This window comes from Vipera ursinii, assembly GCF_947247035.1.
Source record: "Vipera ursinii genome assembly, chromosome: 3".
Lineage (NCBI taxonomy): Eukaryota > Metazoa > Chordata > Lepidosauria > Squamata > Viperidae > Vipera > Vipera ursinii.
Window position 1 is genome coordinate 36636691 of NC_139516.1, and position 13694 is coordinate 36650384.

The window sequence follows — 13694 nt, forward strand, 5'->3', positions numbered from 1 at the left end:
AAAAGCTGTCATCAGACAGGGAGATATATCAGTAGGAAGAGCAATTTGAGTATCTCCTGAAAACACGAGGAAAGGAAAATATTTAGGCTGGATTAGGCCAAAGGTCTCTCTAAAAGACTTTGATCCCCATAGTGGGCAATCATTATGAGGGCTCTACAAGGCTGACATGGAGATAGAAACTCTCTCACTTGTGATCCAGCAACTACGGTAATATTCCAAGGCCATTGATCTTAGGAACAATTATTTATCCTCCAAGAATTGCCCAAATTCTTGGTTTTGTTTGTTCTAGTAATATATAATGCACTGGCCTCACAACCGAAAGCTGTGACACATTTAGCCTGTTAGCGAATCTACATGATCACCATTATCCATGAGTTGTGTAAAGTGGGTTAGTGGTATTCAAATAGGATGCTTTAAGTGTTTTTTTAAAAAAAAACGCTAGCACCAAATACAACTTCACATCTTAATATCCTTTTTGATCCAGTTTTTACACCCATTTGTGAATGTATGTCTGAACATTCCCACGGTAAAAGGTAAAGGTAAAGGTTCCCCCGCACATGCGTGCTAGTCGTTTCCGACTCTAGGGGCCGGTGCTCATCTCCGTTTCAAAGCCGAAGAGCCAGCGTTTGTCTGAAGACGTCTCCGTGGTCATGTGGCCGGCATGACTAGACGCCAAAGGCGCACGGAACGCTGTTACCTTCCCACCAGAGTGGTCCTTATTTTTCTACTTGCATTTTTACGTGCTTTCGAACTGCTAGGTTGGCAGAAGCTGGGACGAGTAACAGGCGCTCACTCTGTTACGCGGCACTCGGGATTCGACCCGCCAAACTGCCGACCTTCTGATCCCACGGTATCTTAAGTTAATTTCAAAGTAATAGGACTGGGCCGCTGCTGCAAACTTTAGGGTTGCTCAGTTTTCTTCATGAAGAAAAACGGCAGCATCTGCTCACGTGAATATATCCGTGTTATCTGCTCGATGCGACACGCGCGCATCCAAGACGGCGAGCAAGGAGTTACAGACGGATTCCGAAGACCGCAGCCAAAGCCGCGGCGTGACAAACGAGCCTAACTTATTTTGCTGGGAAGGCGCCTCAAGTTTCGTTTGCTCATTTGGTTTTGTTTTTGCCGAAGGGAACTCTGACGGCATATTTCAGCCATCTGTTGCCAGACATTCTTCCTTCCCGGCCGCCCGTGGGTGAATGGCTGGGTGTAACACATGCCCCAAAGCGCCCGGCAAGCCAGCCACAACGATCCAAAGTAGCGCCCACGTGTACTGGGTGGTGATGGAAGGGGGAGGGGCAGAGACAAAGGGGGCGGAGTTAAATATTAGGCGAAGAAGGGCAGGGCTTGGCGTCGGAGCGACGGAGGCACTAGCCAATAGGGCCCTGCCCAAATGTGTCAACTTCGGAAAGCGGCTCTTACTAGGTGCTTGCGAAGTTGCCAGTGGCGGCGGCGGCGGCAGAAGCCAGAAAGGGATCGCAGCGGGAGCGCAGGAGCGATGGAAGCCGGTGAGTGGGGAAACATGGGAATGGGCCTGCCATTGAGCCTCTTGTTTAACTCGAGGGGTTGTTTGTCTAACTCGGAGGGAGGACTTTCTGGCTTTTTTTTTTTTCAGAGACTTGGCGGGGCATTTGAGACCGATGCTTCTGGTGGAGAGAGCAGGCTTGAGATCCAGGCTCTGCTTTGGACGTTGGTGCAAACGCTCCTGCGACGCTCAAACTCGAGTGACCCTCCGTTGTTTGCGGAGAGAGTTTAGTTGATCCCCTCCTTGCCCATGGGCAGGGGTAGGCAACCTCGGCTCTTTTATGACTCATGGACTTCAACTCCCAGAATTCCTCAGTCAGCGTAGCTGACTGAGGAATTCTGGGAGTTGAAGTCCGTGAGTCATAAAAGAGCCGAGGTTGCCTACCCCTGCCCATGGGGATCTTTCATTAGGAGAAACGAGGCACCTTAGAGAAACTTCTTCGACCCTCAGTCCTGAAGAAGGCCAAGGAATGGCAAATCCTGCTTGAGCACGCCTAACTTCTCCAAACGCGAAAACAGAATGGTAGTAAACTCCTGCTCGTAGAATAGCTGGCGGGTGGGCGGAAGATTCTTGAAGCTTGAGGCAGAGCCTCCTTTCTGAGTTTGTTTTTCCTGTAGTTCCTCTTAAATAATAACCTGCATAAAAGGATGCCTGGTTGAGGCTTTATAATAAGACAGGGGCCAATTAGTCTACCTGAAAAAGTCGTTCTTCCCAGAACTCTTGGTTAAATGAATGAATTTCCATCCACAAGATGGGGGTGATGGTCACTGGTGTAAAAGGCAAACGAAAAAGTTAATTCACCCGAGGAAAAAAAAGCTTCTAATCACCAATAGTTGTGGTAACTACTACATTTATCCTCCATGAGGTGGCAATGTCAATTTCTCAAGCAAAAGAGCAGGCAGCAGTGTTGATTTCCAACTGGCTTCTAGTTGCTACTGATCCAGTAGGACTCTTTGAGATGGTATAGGTTCTGACTAAAAGGCCTCCAAAGTCCCTTCCAGCTCTATTCTATTCTATCCTTTTTATCTGTTGTAGTGACAATTAATAGTATTGGTTGAGGCTTCAAGTCTTACCTATTTTGGTGTTAAATAAGAAAATGATGTTGAATGATTGCTCTGACTGTCCATCACAGCCAGGAGCAATTTTGGAGTTTTTTGTGCTTATTTGTTTTGTGTTGAGTCTTGTATGGGAAGCTTGCTGATCTTAAACAATCTCTATTTATGTGACAAATAATTTGGTGGGGTGATGGTGGTCGTGACTGTAGACTGTACAGTGTGCCTTCTTACTTTTGATACAGTCCTGAACTAGGAAGGCAGCTGCTTGTATACATGCTGTCAATGAAATAAGATTCAATGGCCACAACATCTTGTTGCTGTCAGAGCAATCTGTTCTTCAAACCTGCTTCTGTGTTTACCAAAATATTACTGGGTCTGTAATCTCAGGGGGTTAGGATTTTAAAAACATATTTGGATTTAAATGGTAAGTAGGAAATCTAATGCACAAAGCTAAAACTCAGAATAGAAGAGTTCAAGTCACAAAAATATTCCCTGAAATAAAATTGTTGATGACTTTTGGGAAATATATGCCACTCGGATTAACAGACGGTGAGTGGCAACTTTCTGGAAGAAAGTAAGGACAGCATTATATGCTCTTAAGAACTGTGTTTGCAAATTCCAAAGGTTTGTGTTGGAGAAGAGTCAAAGGGTCTGGTTAGCTGAATTTTCCCCCTGCAATGTTTTGAAGCAGTTTCACAGCACTACCAGGAAATGGTGTAATGGTGTTCTGTGACCTTTTATTATATTTAGGAGAGAAGGACAATGGTGCTTTTCCTAGTAGAGAAACAAAGGGAAAATGTTGGCTAAGGAGTTTTGAATAATGCCATAACAGCCTCTGTGGGATCAAAAGGGACTGTAATTGTATTGAATTGTAAGATTCCTGAATTTGCTGACAAGTGAGTTAAGAACCTAAATTTTGGCTTTATATCCTAATACAGGGTTTAGCACACTTAAAAGTTTATGTTATGTGGTATTTCATATAACACCAAGATTCACCAACTAGAATCTTATAAATTTAAATGACCGTACATTTTATTTTAATTTTCAGCATTGGACAGACTTCTCAATCTTTTCCTATAATATAAAATTTGATTAGTGGATATAAAATTTATGGAGATAAGTAATGGTTTATTATTTTCTTTGTTTAGTAAACAAGAGCCAGAAATCCTTGTTCATCTATTGCAAACTGCTAAGAAATTTATTGGTATATATCCCAATCTACCTTCTGTTCATTCTGCACAAATGAAAAGGAAAAATAAATACAAGGAATTGTTGCTCTCTGTATTGTCCTGTTAAAAAGGGAAGCTCAAATAACAGAAAAAGCACTTTCTTGGGCTTGATGCCTGTTTATAAGAAGAATGTTTGTTTCCTGATTTTATACACACACAAAACGTTTTTCTACTTCATTTGACCATTAAAAACATAATAAATTTTTGGATTAAGAATAAAGTTTCTTCAGCTTTGTTGGCACTGAAATGGTTTGGATTGTTGCATTTTTTTCAGGAAAATATTTTTAAAATAAAATTCAGTGTGTAATATCTAGTCACGTTGTAAGTATCAGGAACACTAAGTCAACATCGATTTTAATCCTATCTTCTACCTGTTGTGTCCATTATTTTGCATGAGAAACAAAATAAGCCAAACTTTGGGGTTAATAATAACTGTTTGGGGGATCATTAAGGATAGTGAGATTCTGTCCCTCTTTGAGGGAGTCAGCGACTGAAACAGTTCCCTGTGGATGCCTGAAACTAATACATCTTGCCATACTAAACTGATGATTTGATAGTATGTGTCAAATCTTTGTGTCTCTGCATGCTTCTGAAATAGCCTTTGAAGCATCCTTCAAAACTAGACAACTTTAGCAATATGTGTTTGTGTGGTAGGTGATACCTGTATAGCTGGTTTGCCACTCTCACTGGGTTATAATTTTTTTTATCATCCAAGGCGATGAATCGCAAAGCTGCTTTTTCTATAAAACATGCCTGAACAGCCACTTGGTTTCACTTTTCCAATTAACCGCATTTTCCAGTTGAGTGGCTGTAGTTTCTCCTTTTTAAGTTCCTTTAGAACAGAGAAAGGTTATAGATCTTGATCTAGAGGAATTTTAAAAATGGGACTCTAAGTGAGAGTGGTCTCTGAGCTTGGTTGTTTTCTTGAAAATGTTTCATTACCCAAAACAGGTAACATCATCAGTGCTAAAAAACAAGAGTAAGAGTTTTCTAAGACAAAGTGTAAGGCACATTTAGTGAATATCACTGAATTCTGAATTTCCATAGGATTTGATATTTCAGAGATATTTTGCCACATAATAGATTTTTAAGATTAATCATTCTAATTTATGTATATGTACTAGATTCCCACACTGTATAAAGTCATAATCTTGTTTGCTGATTTAGATTATTGTGTGAGCCCAGACAGTGATGACTTGTAAGTTGTTGCTTATTAGTTTCTGCATTAATATTCAATGACCTTCTAGTTATCACAGATTATAATTAAATGTAGAATCTAGAGAGCCTGTTTTGTGTAGTGGTTAAGGCATGGGTTAGGATGCTGAGCTTGTCAATCAGAAGGTCGGCAGTTTGGCGAGTCAAATCCCGAGTGCCATGCAACAGAGTGAGCGCCTGTTACTCGTCCCAGCTTCTGCCAACCTAGCAGTTCGAAAGCACGTAAAAATGCAAGTAGAAAAATAGGGACCACTACAGTGGGAAGGTAACAGCGTTCCGTGCGCCTTTGGCGTCTAGTCATGCCGGCCACATGACCACGGAGATGTCCTCGGACAAGCGCTGGCTCTTCGGCTTTGAAACGGAGATGAGCACCGGCCCCTAGAGTCAGAAACGACTAGCACGCATGTGCGGGGGAACCTTTACCTTTACCTTTAGGCACAAAACCAGTTGGGTGATCTTCAGCTAGTCCCTCTCACTCAGCCCTAGGAAGGAAGCAATGGCAAACCACTGAACAACGTTGCCAAGAAAACTGCAAGGTATTGTCCAGGCAACCTCCAAGAATTGGACATGATTAAATAGAGGGAAAAAAGATTAATTGTGCAAGCATTTATTTGGTATGTTAAAAGAATATTTAAGATAAGTTATCTTTTTGATATGTGTGTGAAAAGACTTACCCTCGACATTCTTTATGTATGTTTTCACAATGTGGTATATCAGGTTTGCCAATTGGTCCCATGAACTGTGCTTCACTTCTTGACTTATCTGTGATATTGCGATGAAAGAACTTGTAATCTTGTATTTTCTCTTTTTTCCCCCCACCTTGGCAAATCCTTCTGAGAAGTCTGGCCTTTTCAGTCCTGTTTCCTGCACTATATCCTGTATGCCTTTTTGAAAGAGTTACATGGAGAACTTTGGAAACTTTTTCAATAAGGCTGCAAAACCATGTGTGAGAATGATCTTGGGAGACCGGAGGAAGAGCCACAAACTAGACAACTGGCATTTAAAGATATCTCAGCCCACAGAGGAGGCAGGGGAAGCAGAAGGAACCTTCCCTAGTTTTCCAGAGAGTAAAAGGAGACGATAGGGAAACGTTTCTGTTACTGAAATCATACAATAAAGATAAGAGATAGTATTCATAGTTGTGTTCTAGTTTAGACTACCTCAAAGGGCTAAATTGGTCTTTGGCTTTGATGGTCTTCTTGTAAAGTGCTGCACCCCATAGGGCAATTGATGACAAATAGGATAGAGGTAGAATTTGTAGGAATGAACTTCTTGTAATCCCACATTTCTGAACAATGTAGAGGGGATGTCTGAGGTTGGATGGCACTCCTTTTCTGGAAGCACCAGTTCTTTGGAACAGCTTCCTGATGATGGGATCAGGTTGGTTCCTCCTTTTGGAGTTCTGGAAATGTTTAAAAGCTGAGTTGCTTTGGAGGGCCTTTCCTTCCATTTACTGTATACCTGATGCCACCTTGTTTTCTGTTTCTTGTTCTATTATTTGTTCTTATTGTTTTTGATCATTATGTTTCTGTATGGGTTCCTTTCTGGTTATCAACACAGGTGTTATAATTGGATTGATTGGTTTTAACTGTACTGCATATGTTTTAATTTTTGTTTAGACAGCTTGTAAGATGTTAAGAGTTGTTAGAGTATGGCAGGGTGGAAGTAAAATAAATAAGTATATTTTTTCCTTTACAATTTAACATGTGCATCCATGGGTGAACACAGTAAATGCAAAGCCTTAACTACAGAAAATTCTGAACCATGATAGCTTATCCAGATATCCGCCTTCTAGAATCTATCGCCACCTCCAGGTAGACCTTGACTTATGACCACAAATGATCCCAGAATCTTCGGTCATGCATAAAGCGATCATGAAGTGAGATATTGCATGACCGTATTGTCTACAACTGCAATCCCAGCTCTCCCAATTGTGGTCATTAAGTGATTGCACCATTCATTAAGAAGAGCACAGAGGTGCCTCCGTGCTAGCTAGTCTCCTGAGCAATTTCATTTGTTTTCATTTGTTCTAAAAAGCTAGAAATCTAGTGAATGCAATCATTCCGAAGACTAGAAAAAGGCTCTTTCTAGCCTTCCAAACAATCACAAGACCTGGCTCTATTCTTGGGAGGCTGTTTCTTAAAATTGTGCAGTCTGGAAAAGGAGCCTTCTGATCGATCATGAAAATAGTGCTTGTTTGCAGAATGGTGCGATTTGACCTTCATAGGAAAGGCATGCTTCACATTGACTGGACATGCCCATCAGCTGCAGTAAAATGCAAAGGTAGGTGGAGTAATTTTCATGTAACTAGTTGAGGCCTTTCAAGTTTGGTGGAGGGAGGAACTGTTCAGTGGAGAGAGATGGAAGGATGGGGCCAGTTGTGGTCAGTTGTAATGGGGAGGGGGGAGAATGCCAAGTGCCCAAATTTTCATCATGTGACCATGGGGGTACAGGATGTAAGTCCCTTTGTTCAGCATTGTTGTAATTTTGAACAGTAGTTGAAAAGAAATGTTGTTAAGCAAGGATGACCTGTAGCTGGTTGACTTGCATTCTCCCTTTCTGGCCAAACAGCTGAACTTGTTTTAAAGTGTAACATATCTGATGGTCCTCACATTAAGGGAAGCTAATGTTTACCATTCACATTTATGTGCACAGAAAGAAATAAGCAAAAACCCTAGCTTTTATTTTATGAAATAAATATAATTGCATTGTGTACAGTACTTACAGATTGCATGAAAAAAGCTTTGGAGTGTACTCTTGGGTAAAATCAAGATGATAGTTACAAACTAATTTATTTACAGATAGACATTGACTTATTACCATTTGTGTAGCAACCATTCAAAGTTATGTCACTGATAAAACAACTGTCCTTGCACTTACAGCTATCACAGCTCGCCCACAGTCCCGTGATCAAAATTCGGGCACTTGGCAAGCAAGGTGTATTATTTGTGCATTATTTAGCACAGTTACAGCATTTCAGGGTCGTGTAGTTGACCTTCCCAGCCAGCTTCTGACAAGCAAAGACAATGAGGAAGGATTCGCTTAACAGCTGCATGATTCACTTAACTGCAGTGATTTGCCTGGCAAAAAAGGTCATAAAACACTTTAACAACCACCTTGCTTAGCAGTGGGAATTTTGTCCCAATTTGTGGTTATAATTTGAAGACCATCTGTAATTGTTTATAACAAATAGGATACACATGACTTGTAAAATAGTTTTTTTAAAAAGGCCTTTTCAGTTTTGTTCAGTTACCGGTATGTTGCAGCCCTATATTCTAGTGCTCAAAGGAACGACAGGCACTCAAAGCTGTGTGTTGTGATTCAGTGTCAGCCTGTAAGACTTTATCATTTTGGAACTGTAAATAAATTTGGGTTGGGTTTTTTCCAGCCTATTGATTTGTCAAAAGGAAAAAGGGGTTGTCCCTGTCACACAAACAGGGCCGGTCGTAGGCTGGAACAGAACACTGTGTAAGATGCTAGATGTGTAAACTTCTTCCATTGTCCCAGATGTGTAAAATGCTCCCATTGTACAGGGCTTAGCTACCCGATACCTTCCAGTTATTTTGGTCCACGAAAGGCTCTAATCAGAAGGTCTAGTGGTCAGGAGTTGTGGGGATCAAAGGATTTATTTTATTTTATTTTATTTTCACATTTTATTATTTAAAACTTTGGACAAGGTGTTAACGGTTTGACATTCCTTCTTGTTTTACATCATTTTTGTGTTTTATATACATATATACACTTTATGTACATATCAAAGGATTTAGAGGGCCCTGGTTGTCCACCCCAAATCTGTTGTGCTGTGTGCTCCCCAGGAAACCCAGCCCTACCAGTCTATATTTATGTAGATTGCAAGAAATTGTTTCCCAGTGCTTCCCCTCTGCTGCTTTGTGTCAGTTGTGAATCTCTAGGCTCTTTGCCAGAGTTTTATCCTGTATTTGCCCTGGCCTCCAGATAGGAGGAAAAGGGTGTTGGCTACCAGGGTTGCTGGATAGTCCTGTTCACATCACAGTGCAGAGAAGAAGGGAAGTCACCTGACATGGTTTTCCTCTTCCTGGACACTCATTGCAGAATGACCAGGGAAAACACAATTGCACTCCGTTACATCTTTGGCTGCTGGTCAGAAATAAGGTTTTCTGTGGGTATTTATTTGAATAGCAGTGGCGGAGACTAGCTTTGTAGTAATTTGGTTTACACATTGTGCTTAGTTATGTTGTTTACTTGATTTTATCTTATGTGTTGTGGACCCAGGGATTGTTGTGTGTCAGCAGTGAATTATTTCTCACATGCTGTGCATCCTCAGGCTTGTGGTTTGTTCAATAAAATATGGTTCTATGCAGTGTATACATTCAGTTTCTGTTTGCATGGAGCCTGAGTCTTCATCTGATGACATGAGTGGGTTCCTAGAGCAGCCTAAGTTGAATTGCAGTTGGCTAGTTTGTGATGCACTCTGCTGTGTAAACATGAACATGGTCTGGTGTTTCAGGTCTTTGCTTTTCTGCAATATTTTTGGATTGCTTCCGGAATTAGCTTTTTCTGTATCCCACTTTTTTTTTGCCTGATTGTGCTATTTCTCTGCTTGCTATGTGATGGAAGCACATTTTTAAGAAAGCCTTATATTACGGAACCAATCAGTTCATCTTTGTTGCCGGCTCTGTTATAAAGCCAACTGCTGCAGTGAAACTCTTGGCCTTCTCACAGTTGGTGCCATGGTTACCCATGAGGCACACTATTTTCTAACAAAAGCCTTGGCTTTGTCCTGCAATTGAGGAAATGTTAGAATGCCCCCAATGAGCCAGTGCTAAGGGCACTTAGGTCTCTCTTCCGGTCCCTGTGGTAGTTGCAGGCAAATGTCCATCCTGTTCTAGGTTTAGCCAGAGAAAGGTTGAGTTGGCTATTCCTGCCTCTAAGCTAGTGATCTACTTTTAAGAAGCGAGAGTCATGTTTCTTTTTAGTTCCCATAGAAGAGAGAAATGAGCCATTAACCACATAGACCTTAATGTTGATCACAAATTAATGGTATCTAAGTTGTTTTCTCAATGGGAAGTGGTGCTTCTTGCCCAAAGTTTTGTATTAGAATCCTGATGAGATATGGTGTGCTACTACTGAATGTGCAGTTGTTCTGTGAACTCTGAAGGGCAATTAATTTTATTTTGGTTACAACTGGTTGAAATTTTGTCACATAGGAGTGTTTGTCACTCTCTCACAGTGGTCCTGAATTTGCAACTCTTCCTAACAGAGTCAACTTTTTCTTATTGCTGCAGTTCCATTCTGTCCTAAGAAAACCTTAATCTTTTTGCTGACATCATTCAAATGTTGAAGGTACCATATTTTGGGAGAGAAAAGAGAAGAAGATGATAATGCTGTCTGAAGCACATGGATCAAGTTTTTGGAAGATTTTGCCAACTCAGATCTCTTCTTCCTCTTCTCTCTCCTTGCCTGCCACAGTTCCTAGATGAATCGCCATGAACAGTAAATTACAGTAAATACAGTAAACTGTATTCTGTTGCATATAGTTGTATGGCCAGAGACGATAGATAGATAGATAGATAGATAGATAGATAGATAGATAGATAGATAGATAGATAGATAGATAGATCTCTGCCTGATAATTTTACAGAAGAGATTTGAAGAGTATACTATAGTTTTTATTATGATTGATTCTGTGGCTGGGTTTGCACAATATGTAGAGTTGAAATGTGGTTGGCTAGTTACAGCTCAGTGTAATAGGCAAAAAAATGTAATGAGTTTCTGAGTTCCATGTGCTGACTCAAGCAACTATAGTAGTTAATTCAGCGATCCTGGGTTACTGTATTTCATGAACACAGTCACTGTGCCATGGTATGACTCAAAGCACTTGCTAAAATCCAGTTCTGTACAGTATTCAGCATAGAGCATACTTACCCATGGTCTATTTAATTCAGTTTCTGGATTCACATGATGCATGATAATCATTACAGATTGATATAACACAATGGATTAAAAATGATTAGCTAATGTTTGATTCTCTGTGTTGTACAGATACAGCTTATATCTTGTGAGACTTGTATTCAGGGTCAGTGAATTAACTATGCAATGTCTCTTTGAATGCAGTTGAAACTCCATAGTTCTTTTCATTCATTTCCCTTTGGCTACCATCAAAGAAACCCTGTGCAGCCCTTCCTTTAGGAATCCTGCTAAGAAGTTGTACTGATTTCTTTTTTTTTAAATAAAGAATTAGAAAGGACATTGTAGCGTGTTGGAATCCTTTCCATAGGGCAATAGGTTGGTGAAGAATGGAGAGTAGCCAAGAGGAAAAACAGTAAAAGCCTTGTTATGAAACTATTGCAGCTGGAGAACAAAGTTATGTACTTATTTCATTGATTTTCTCAGGATGCTGGTATAATTGATTTTTCTTCTTTCAACTTGTTCTGAGCAAGGAGGAAAACACGGGAGGAAAATAAATGTGAGATGTGTCTTTTGTTTTCTTCAGGAAAAGTGTTGCAGTATTTCAGGTAAAATGATGTTACTGGGACAGTTTTGTGCCTCTGAAAGCCAGCAAATCCTTCATTATGGGTTGATAGTAGTTGATGTCAGCTACTTGACAGAATAGGGGTTTGAAGGGTGATGAATTCTGGGGGAGGAACAGTGGGATTGGAGCCGAAACCAGCTCCAGCCTAATGCTGTGTCCTAGATGAATCACTCTTCCTGCTCCACACCTTTTCTGGAGATGAGTGAAACAGGGTGTTTCTAAGGGACTGTGTATTATTTACATATAGTAAATGATATTTTTAGATAAACTTCTTATTCCCTCTGGCAGATTATCTACATGAAGGAGTCATCACTGAAGGATCTCTGGATGCACATAGCTAGTTTGGCATTATGATGAAGTTGCTATTGAAATGTCTTCTAGTTTTCTTTGCTTTAATTCACAAGATAGTTAGTATAGATTAGAGAACCCTTGACATGCTCTGTCTTCTTTTCCACACTCAATATGCTAAAAATATAATTATATCAATATATCAACAGATTGGTAGTATCCACCACTGAGAATTTTCTGAGTGAATTAGGGAGAGAAGAATGATTGTGCTTGTGTTCTTATCTAAGCCGTTTTTTACTCTGTTATCTCCTTTTTTTGAATTTGCATGATAATTACTACAAGTGTTGCTTATAGTTCAGTGAACTTATACAACAAATTGAACAAAGTAGCCAGCTTCATTTTAATCTTGCATGTTGTGCAAATGTCAAGAGTTTTTATGTATTTTCCTATTGGGGGGGGGGAATTTCAGATCTTTATGGGTAGTAGTCGGTGTGGAATTGTTGCATCTTTTATTAAAAACTTGTGTTATTAAAAGTATCATCTCCCTTCACATTGCTATTTTGAGGACCTACATACCGTAGTTGTCTAATAGGGCAAATAACAGGTGGGCCAGATTTACACTTAAAAAACAGCATGTGAAAAAAAGGTTACCACTTGCCATAACATGATACCTGTTGTCTCTTCATATCAGATAGTTTTGAAAAGTATGTCTAGAGATTTGAATTCTAATAATAGATCTTCACTTTGTCATTCTATTTCCTTGCCGTGTTGTTTTTTAATTCTCAAATGATGCAAGTAACTGTTCCCTTGACTATTCCCTTTTGGTATAGTGCGGAAAGCATACACATAACCAGGGAGAACATAACAGAATCAGAGTTAAAAGGGGCTATTAAGTGTAACTCTCAGCTTAGCTCAGGAATCCAAATTAAACTTCCCTAACAAATGTCTATCCAGTCACTGCTTCAACTGAACCAGCAAAGAAAAACCAGCATTAAGTAATTGGCACTGTTAGGCTACTGCAAGAATTAGGAAGTTTCTGCTAAAATTTAATTGGAATATGCCTTCTTGCAACTCAGATCCCTTGTTTTATATCTTGTATTCTTGACAAATAGAAAAAACAAACCAGTCTTTTCTTAAAACATGAGTACTACATAGAGAACCCCCAAATTAACCAGCACTTATGGAGGGTGGGGTGAAGAGAAATGGCAAATAATCTACTTTGTTGAAAACTACATCATCGTCAACTCTAATGTTAGGCAGAGTTGACAATAAGGAGTGATTTTACATTCTCCCTCACAGATTTTTCTTTAAATCCTTCCCTGTTCCTATCACCAGAGGGGAAAATACGCTTACCATAATCTGAGGGAGATTCAGGCACAAAACCCAATCCTGGAGCCTCATGGGAAAGCTGGAAGATATTGGATCCGAGGGTTAGTTCTGCCTCAAGCTAGGACATCCTATTGGAGTGCTAACTGTTAGCGATAAATCTATGTCCACTGAATTTTCTCTAGGCATACCTGGGGGCCTCAATGCTGGCTGGATGAATCTCCTGCCCTACTGTCAAGTTTCTTCTCTGCTGTGAAGAAACTCCACCTAATCTAATTGCCCAAGAAGTTTGAGTTGGCTCTCCAAGTCCCAAAGAACATACTGTCTAGAATATTTTCTTTGACACTTGGTAACCCAAGGAAAATACTCCTGAACTATTATTAAGTGAAATGCTTTGTAACATAAATACAATAGATTCAGAAACTGAAATCATCATTTTCATGTTAGAATAAATTTAAATCAGCCAGAATAAAGATATTCCACATTTTTGTACACAGTTATATTAGGTTGTGACATTATTTTGGTTTGGTTTGGTTTTTTAAAGT

At 40.1% G+C, this 13694-nt stretch overlaps 1 protein-coding gene across 1 annotated transcript in view; it reads left to right on the forward strand.

Annotated features, from left to right (window-relative positions):
- Window positions 1–2033: 2033 nt before the first annotated feature.
- DENND2C (DENN domain containing 2C) overlaps window positions 2034–13694 on the forward strand; it is a 69960-nt gene continuing 58299 nt past the window's right edge. Inside the window, exon 1 of the mRNA XM_083361063.1 lies at window positions 2034–2047. The gene's annotated coding sequence lies outside the window, so the exon portion shown is untranslated. The remainder of the gene's footprint in view (window positions 2048–13694) is intronic.